Raw genomic sequence first — 7,500 nt, forward strand, 5'->3', positions numbered from 1 at the left:
AGAGGGATATGAGGGGGGGAGGAGAGGGATATGAGGGGGGGAGGAGAGGGATATGAGGGGAGGGATATGAGGGGAGAGAAATGAGGGGAAGGGGAGAGGGATATGAGGAAGGGAGAGGGATATGAGGGAGGGGAGAGGGATATGAGGGGAGGATATGAGGGGAGGGGGAGAGGGATATGAGGGGAGGGGGAGAGTGATATGAGGGGAGGGGAGAGGGATATGAGGGGGATATGAGGAGAGGGATATGAGGGAGAGGGATATGAGGGGAGGGGAGAGGGATATGAGGGGAGGGGGAGAGGGATATGAGGGGAGGGGGAGGAGGGATATGAGGGGAGGGGGAGAGGGATATGAGGGGAGGGGGAGAGGGATATGGATGAGGGAGGGGAGAGGGATATGGATGAGGGGAGGGGGAGAGGGATATGGATGAGGGGAGGGATATGGATGAGGGAGGGAGAGGATATGGATGAGGGGAGGGGGAGAGGGATATGGAGGGGAGGGGGAGAGGGATATGGATGAGGGGAGGGGGAGAGGATATGGATGAGGGAGAGGGAGAGGGATATGAGGGGAGGGGGAGAGGGATATGGATGAGGGGAGGGGGAGAGGGATATGGATGAGGGGAGGGGAGAGGGATATGGATGAGGGGAGGGGGAGAGGGATATGGATGAGGGGAGGGGGAGAGGGATATGAGGGGAGGGGGAGGAGAGGGATATGAGGGGAAGGGGAGGGGGAGAAGGATATAAGGGGAGGGGGAGAGGGATATGAGGGAGGGGGAGGAGAGGGATATGAGGGAAGGGGAGGGGGAGAAGGATATGAGGGGAGGGGGAGGAGAGGGATATGAGGGGAGGGGGAGAAGGATATGAGGGGAGGGGGAGAGGGATATGAGGGGAGGGGGAGAGGGATATGAGGGGAGGGGGAGAAGGATATGAGGGGAAGGGGAGTGGGAGAGGGATATGAAGGGGAGAGGGAGAGGGATATACGGGGAAGGGGATTGGGAGAGGGATGTGAGGGGAAGGGGAGAGGGATATAGGGGGAGAGGGAGAGGGATATGAGGGGAAGGGATGGGGGGATGACGGGGGGAGGAGAGGGATATGAGGGGGGGAGGAGAGGGATATGAGGGGGGAGGAGGGATATGAAGGGGGGAGGAGGGATATGAAGGGGGGGAGGAGAGGGATATGAAGGGGGGGAGGAGAGGGATATGAGGGGAAGGGGAGAGGGATATGAGGGGAGGGATATGAGGGCAAGGGAGAGATATGAGGGGAGGGTGAGAGGTATATGAGGGGAGGGGGGAGGTATATGAGGGGAGGGGGAGAGGGATATGAGGGGAGGAGGAGAGGGATATGAGGGGGAGGAGGAGAGGGATATGAGGGGGAGGAGGAGAGGGATATGAGGGGGAGGGGAGAGGGATATGAGGGGGAGGGGAGAGGGATATGAGGGGAGGGGAGAGGGATATGAGGGGGAGGGGAGAGGGATATGAGGGGGAGGGGAGAGGGATTTGAAGGGGGAGGGGGAGAGGGATATGAGGGGAAGCGGAGGGGGAGAGGGATATGAGGGGAGGGTATGGAGGAGGGGAGAAGAGGGATATGAGGGGAGGGGGAGGGATATGGATGAGGGGAGGGGAGAGGGATGGGGGGGGAGGAGGGATATGAGGGGGGGAGGAGAGGGATATGAGGGGAGGGGGAGAGGGATATGAGGGGAAGGGAGAGGGATATGGGGGGAAGGAGAAGGATATAAGGGGAGAGGGATATGAGGGGAGGGATGAGGGGGAGGGAAGGGGTGGGATATGAGGGGAGGGGGAGAGGGATATGAGGGGAGGGATGAGGGGGAGGGGAAGGGGTGGGATATGAGGGGAGGGGGAGAGGGATATGAGGGGAGGGATGAGGGGGAGGGGAAGGGGTGGGATATGAGGGGAGGGGGAGAGGGATATGAGGGGAGGGGGAGAGGGATATGAGGGGAGGGATGAGGGGGGAGGAGAGGGATGTGAGGGGGAGGGGGAGGAGAGGGATATGAGGGGAGGGGAGAGGGATATGAGGGAAGGGGAGAGGGATATGAGGGGAAGGGGAGAGGGATATGAGGGAAGGGGAGAGGGATATGAGGGGAAGGGAGAGGGATATGAGGGGAGGGATATGAGGGGAGAGGGATATGAGGGGGGGAGAGAGGGATGGGGAGGATATATGGTGGGGGAAGAGGGACATGAGGGGGGGGAGGAGAGGGATATGGGGGGAGAGGGATAGGGGAAGGGGAGAGGGATATGCGGGGAGGGGGATATGAGGGATATGAGGGGGGGAGAGAGGGATGGGGGGGATATATGGTGGGGGAGAGGGATATGAGGGGAGGGGGATATGAGGGGAGGGGGAGAGGGATATGAGGGGAGGGGGAGAGGGATATGGATGAGGGGAGGGGGAGAGGGATATGGATGAGGGGAGGGGGAGAGGATATGGATGAGGGGAGGGGAGAGGGATATGGATGAGGGGAGGGGGTTAGGGATATGGATGAGGGGAGAGGGATATGGATGAGGGGAGGGATATGGATGAGGGGAGAGGGATATGGATGAGGGGAGGGGGAGAGGGATATGAGGGGAGGGGGAGAGGGATATGAGGGAGGGGGAGAGGGATATGAGGGGAGGGGGAGAGGGATATGAGGGGAGGGGGAGAGGGATATGAGGGGAGGGGGAGGAGAGGGATATGAGGGGAAGGGGAGGGGGAGAAGGATATAAGGGGAGGGGGAGAGGGATATGAGGGGAGGGGGAGAAGGATATAAGGGAGGGGGAGAGGGATATGAGGGAGGGGAGGAGAGGGATATGAGGGGGGAGATGAGGGGGGAGGAGGGATATGAAGGGGGGGAGGAGGGATATGAAGGGGGGGAGGAGAGGGATATGAAGGGGGGGAGGAGAGGGATATGAGGGCAAGGGGAGAGGGATATGAGGGCAAGGGGAGAGGTATATGAGGGGAGGGGGGAGGTATATGAGGGGAGGGGGAGAGGGATATGAGGGGGAGGAGGAGAGGGATATGAGGGGGAGAAGGAGAGGGATATGAGGGGAGCAGGAGAGGGATATGAGGGGGAGGGGAGAGGGATATGAGGGGGAGGGGAGAGGGATATGAGGGGAGGGGAGAGGGATATGAGGGGGAGGGGAGAGGGATATGAGGGGGAGGGGAGAGGGATATGAGGGGGAGGGGAGAGGGATTTGAAGGGGGGAGGGGGAGAGGGATATGAGGGGAAGCGGAGGGGGAGAGGGATATGAGGGGAGGGTATGGGAGGAGGGGGAGAAGAGGGATATGAGGGGAGGGGGAGGGATATGGATGAGGGGAGGGGAGAGGGATGGGGGGGAGGAGGGATATGAGGGGGGAGGAGGGATATGAGGGGGGGAGGAGAGGGATATGAGGGGAGGGAGAGGGATATGAGGGGAAGGGGAGAGGATATGGGGGGAAGGGGAAGGATATAAGGGGAGAGGGATATGAGGGAGGGATGAGGGGGAGGGGAAGGGGTGGGATATGAGGGGAGGGGGAGGATATGAGGGGAGGGATGAGGGGGAGGGGAGGGGGAGAGGGATATGAGGGGAGGGATGAGGGGAGGGGAAGGGGTGGGATATGAGGGGAGGGGGGAGAGGGATATGAGGGGAAGGGGAGGGGAGAGGGATATGAGGGGAGGGATGAGGGGGGAGGAGAGGGATGTGAGGGGAGGGGAGGAGAGGGATATGAGGGGAGGGGGAGAGGGATATGAGGGGAAGGGGAGAGGGATATGAGGGGAAGGGAGAGGGATATGAGGGAAGGGGAGAGGGATATGAGGGGAGAGGATATGAGGGGGGGAGAGAGGGATGGGGAGGATATATGGTGGGGAAGAGGGACATGAGGGGGGGGGGAGGAGAGGGATATGGGGGGAGAGGGATAGGGGAAGGGGAGAGGGATATGCGGGGAGGGGGATATGAGGGATATGAGGGGGGAGAGAGGGATGGGGGGGATATATGGTGGGGGAGAGGGATATGAGGGGAGGGGGAGAGGGATATGAGGGGAGGGGGATATGAGGGGAGGGGGATATGAGGGGAGGGGGAGAGGGATATGAGGGGAGGGGAGAGGGATATGGATGAGGGGAGGGGGAGAGGGATATGGATGAGGGGAGGGGGAGAGGGATATGGATGAGGGGAGGGGGAGAGGGATATGGATGAGGGGAGGGGAGAGGGATATGGATGAGGGGAGGGGGAGAGGGATATGGATGAGGGGAGAGGGATATGGATGAGGGGAGGGGGAGAGGGATATGGATGAGGGGAGAGGGATATGGATGAGGGAGAGGGATATGGATGAGGGGAGGGGGAGAGGGATATGAGGGGAGGGGAGAGGGATATGAGGGGAGGGGGAGAGGGATATGAGGGGAAGGGGAGGGGGAGAAGGATATAAGGGGAGGGGGAGAGGGATATGAGGGGAAGGGGAGGGGGAGAAGGATATAAGGGGAGAGGGATATGAGGGGAGGGGGAGGAGAGGGATATGAGGGGAAGGGGAGGGGGGGAGAAGGATATGAGGGGAGGGGGAGAGGGATATGAGGGGAGGGGGAGAGGGATATGAGAGGAGGGGGAGAGGGATATGAGGGGAGGGGGAGAAGGATATGAGGGGAAGGGGAGTGGGAGAGGGATATGAAGGGGAGAGTGAGAGGGATATACGGGGAAGGGGATTGGGAGAGGGATGTGAGGGGAAGGGGAGAGGGATATAGGGGGAGAGGGAGAGGGATGTGAGGGGAAGGGGAGAGGGATATAGGGGGCGAGGGAGAGGGATATGAGGGGAAGGGATGGGGGGGATGACGGGGGGGAGGAGAGGGATATGAGGGGGGGAGGAGAGGGATATGAGGGGGGGTGGAGGGATATGAAGGGGGGGAGGAGGGATATGAAGGGGGGAGGAGAGGGATATGAAGGGGGGGAGGAGAGGGATATGAGGGCAAGGGGAGAGGGATATGAGGGGAGGGGGGGAGGGACATGAGGGGAGGGATATGAGGGCAAGGGGAGAGGGAGAGGGATATACGGGGAAGGGGATTGGGAGAGGGATGTGAGGGGAAGGGGAGAGGGATATAGGGGGAGAGGCAGAGGGATATGAGGGGAAGGGATGGGGGGGATGACGGGGGGGAGGAGAGGGATATGAGGGGGGGAGGAGAGGGATATGAGGGGGGGAGGAGGGATATGAAGGGGGGGAGGAGAGGGATATGAAGGGGGGGAGGAGAGGGATATGAGGGGAAGGGGAGAGGGATATGAGGGGAGGGGGAGAGGGACATGAGGGGAGGGATATGAGGGCAAGGGGAGAGATATGAGGGGAGGGTGAGAGGTATATGAGGGGAGGGGGGAGGTATGAGGGGAGGGGGAGAGGGATATGAGGGGGGGGAGGAGAGGGATATGAGGGGGAGGAGGAGAGGGATATGAGGGGGAGGAGGAGAGGGATATGAGGGGGAGGGGGGAGGGATATGAGGGGGGGAGGGATATGAGGGGGAGAGGGATATGAGGGGAGGGGAGAGGGATTTGAGGGGAGGGGGAGAGGGATATGAGGGGAAGGGGAGGGGGAGAGGGATATGAGGGGAAGCGGAGGGGGAGAGGGATATGAGGGGAGGGTATGGGAGGAAGGGGAGAAGAGGGATATGAGGGGAGGGGGAGGGATATGGATGAGGGGAGGGGAGAGGGATGGGGGGGAGGAGGGATATGAGGGGGGGAGGAGAGGGATATGAGGGGAGGGATATGAGGGGAAGGGGAGAGGGATATGGGGGGAAGGGGAGGGATATAAGGGGAGAGGGATATGAGGGGAGGGATGAGGGGGAGGGGAAGGGGTGGGATATGAGGGGAGGGGGAGAGGGATATGAGGGGAGGGATGAGGGGGAGGGGAAGGGGTGGGATATGAGGGGAGAGGGATATGAGGGGAGGGATGAGGGGGAGGGGAAGGGGTGGGATATGAGGGGAGGGGGAGAGGGATATGAGGGGAGAGGGATATGAGGGGAAGGGGAGGGGGAGAGGGATATGAGGGGAGGGATGAGGGGGGAGGAGAGGGATATGAGGGGAGGGGGAGGAGAGGGATATGAGGGGAAGGGGAGAGGGATATGAGGAGAAGGGGAGAGGGATATGAGGGGAGGGATATGAGGGGAGAGGGATATGAGGGGGGGAGAGAGGGATGGGGAGGATATATGGTGGGGGAAGAGGGACATGAGGGGGGGGGAGGAGAGGGATATGGGGGGGAGAGGGATAGGGGAAGGGGAGAGGGATATGAGGGGAGGGGGATATGAGGGAGAGGGATATGAGGGGGGGAGAGAGGGATGGGGGGGATATATGGTGGGGGAAGAGGGATATGAGGGGGGGAGGAGAGGGATATGAGGGGGGGAGGAGAGGGATATGAGGGGAGGGGGAGAGGGATATGAGGGGAGGGGGAGAGGGATATGAGGGGAAGGGGAGAGGGATATGAGGGGAAGGGGAGAGGGATATGAGGAGAAGGGGAGAGGGATATGAGGGGAAGGGGAGAGGGATATGAGGGGAAGGGGAGAGGGATATGAGGAGGGGGCAAGGGATATGAGGGGAGGGATGAGGGGGGAGGAGAGGGATATGAGGGGAGCGGGCGGAGAGGGATATGAGGGGAGGGGGAGGAGAGGGATATGAGGGGAGGGGGAGAGGGATATGAGGGGAAGGGGAGGGGAGGGGGAGAGGGATATGAGGGGGGGGGAGAGGGATATGAGGGGGGGAGAGGGAGGGGTGGGTGGGAAGGATAGGGATGGGAGGAGAAAGGGAGGGGAGAGGTGGTGGGGGGTAGGAGGGATAGGGAGAAGGAGAGGGAGGGAAGGGGGGGAGAGAATGGAAGGAGACACACACATATACAGACACACACACACACCCTTCTGCACGTGCAGCTCACACAGAGATTTGACAGGGGGAGGGGGGCTACTTTGAAAACAGACCCCTGTCCCTGGCACCTCCACTGAACTCTCTGCACCTCATGGAGGGGGTGGGGGGGGATTGTCTATCTGCACGGAGGGGAGGGGGGGGGCATGATCGCAGCTATGCTGTTTATTGAACACAGAAGACCCGGCCCGCATCTCCAGCATATCTCTGCATGAGGGGGAGGAGGGGGGCCGTGATTGCAGACATTTTTGCCCGCACAAGAAAACCCGGCCGGCATCTCCAGCAGCGCCCCCTGGCTGTTTTTTTTTTTTTTTTTTCCTTTTTATTTTTCCAGTACATTGATTGAAAGATGCAGTGCTGTTTCAGCCATGTGAAAAAGGGGGAAAAAGTGCTTCTTACAATCGAGGAAATACGGTATATCATATTCATCTGTGCTATGGATAAAAAAAATTTTTCTTCATTATTGAGGTTCATTACTCCGGATTTCCTTGGTTGACGCACATCCTTTCCTGATTCAAGAGGAATTATTTGCCACAGTTTGAGTTGCTTTTAAACTAATTAGATCTTGTGAGTAGGCTGCGCATAAGAGCCAAGAAAACAGCTGACATTTGTTGTCCCTTTTCAAACCATCTGCACTTAGATTGTTTTGT

At 60.2% G+C, this 7,500-nt stretch overlaps 1 protein-coding gene across 5 annotated transcripts in view; it reads left to right on the forward strand.

Moving 5' to 3' along the window:
* The window catches only part of POLR2B (RNA polymerase II subunit B), a 299,158-nt gene that overhangs the window by 164,709 nt on the left and 126,949 nt on the right, over window positions 1-7,500 (forward strand). The window lies entirely within an intron of this gene.

The sequence above is a fragment of the Ascaphus truei genome, chromosome 1 (assembly GCF_040206685.1).
Source record: "Ascaphus truei isolate aAscTru1 chromosome 1, aAscTru1.hap1, whole genome shotgun sequence".
NCBI lineage: Eukaryota > Metazoa > Chordata > Amphibia > Anura > Ascaphidae > Ascaphus > Ascaphus truei.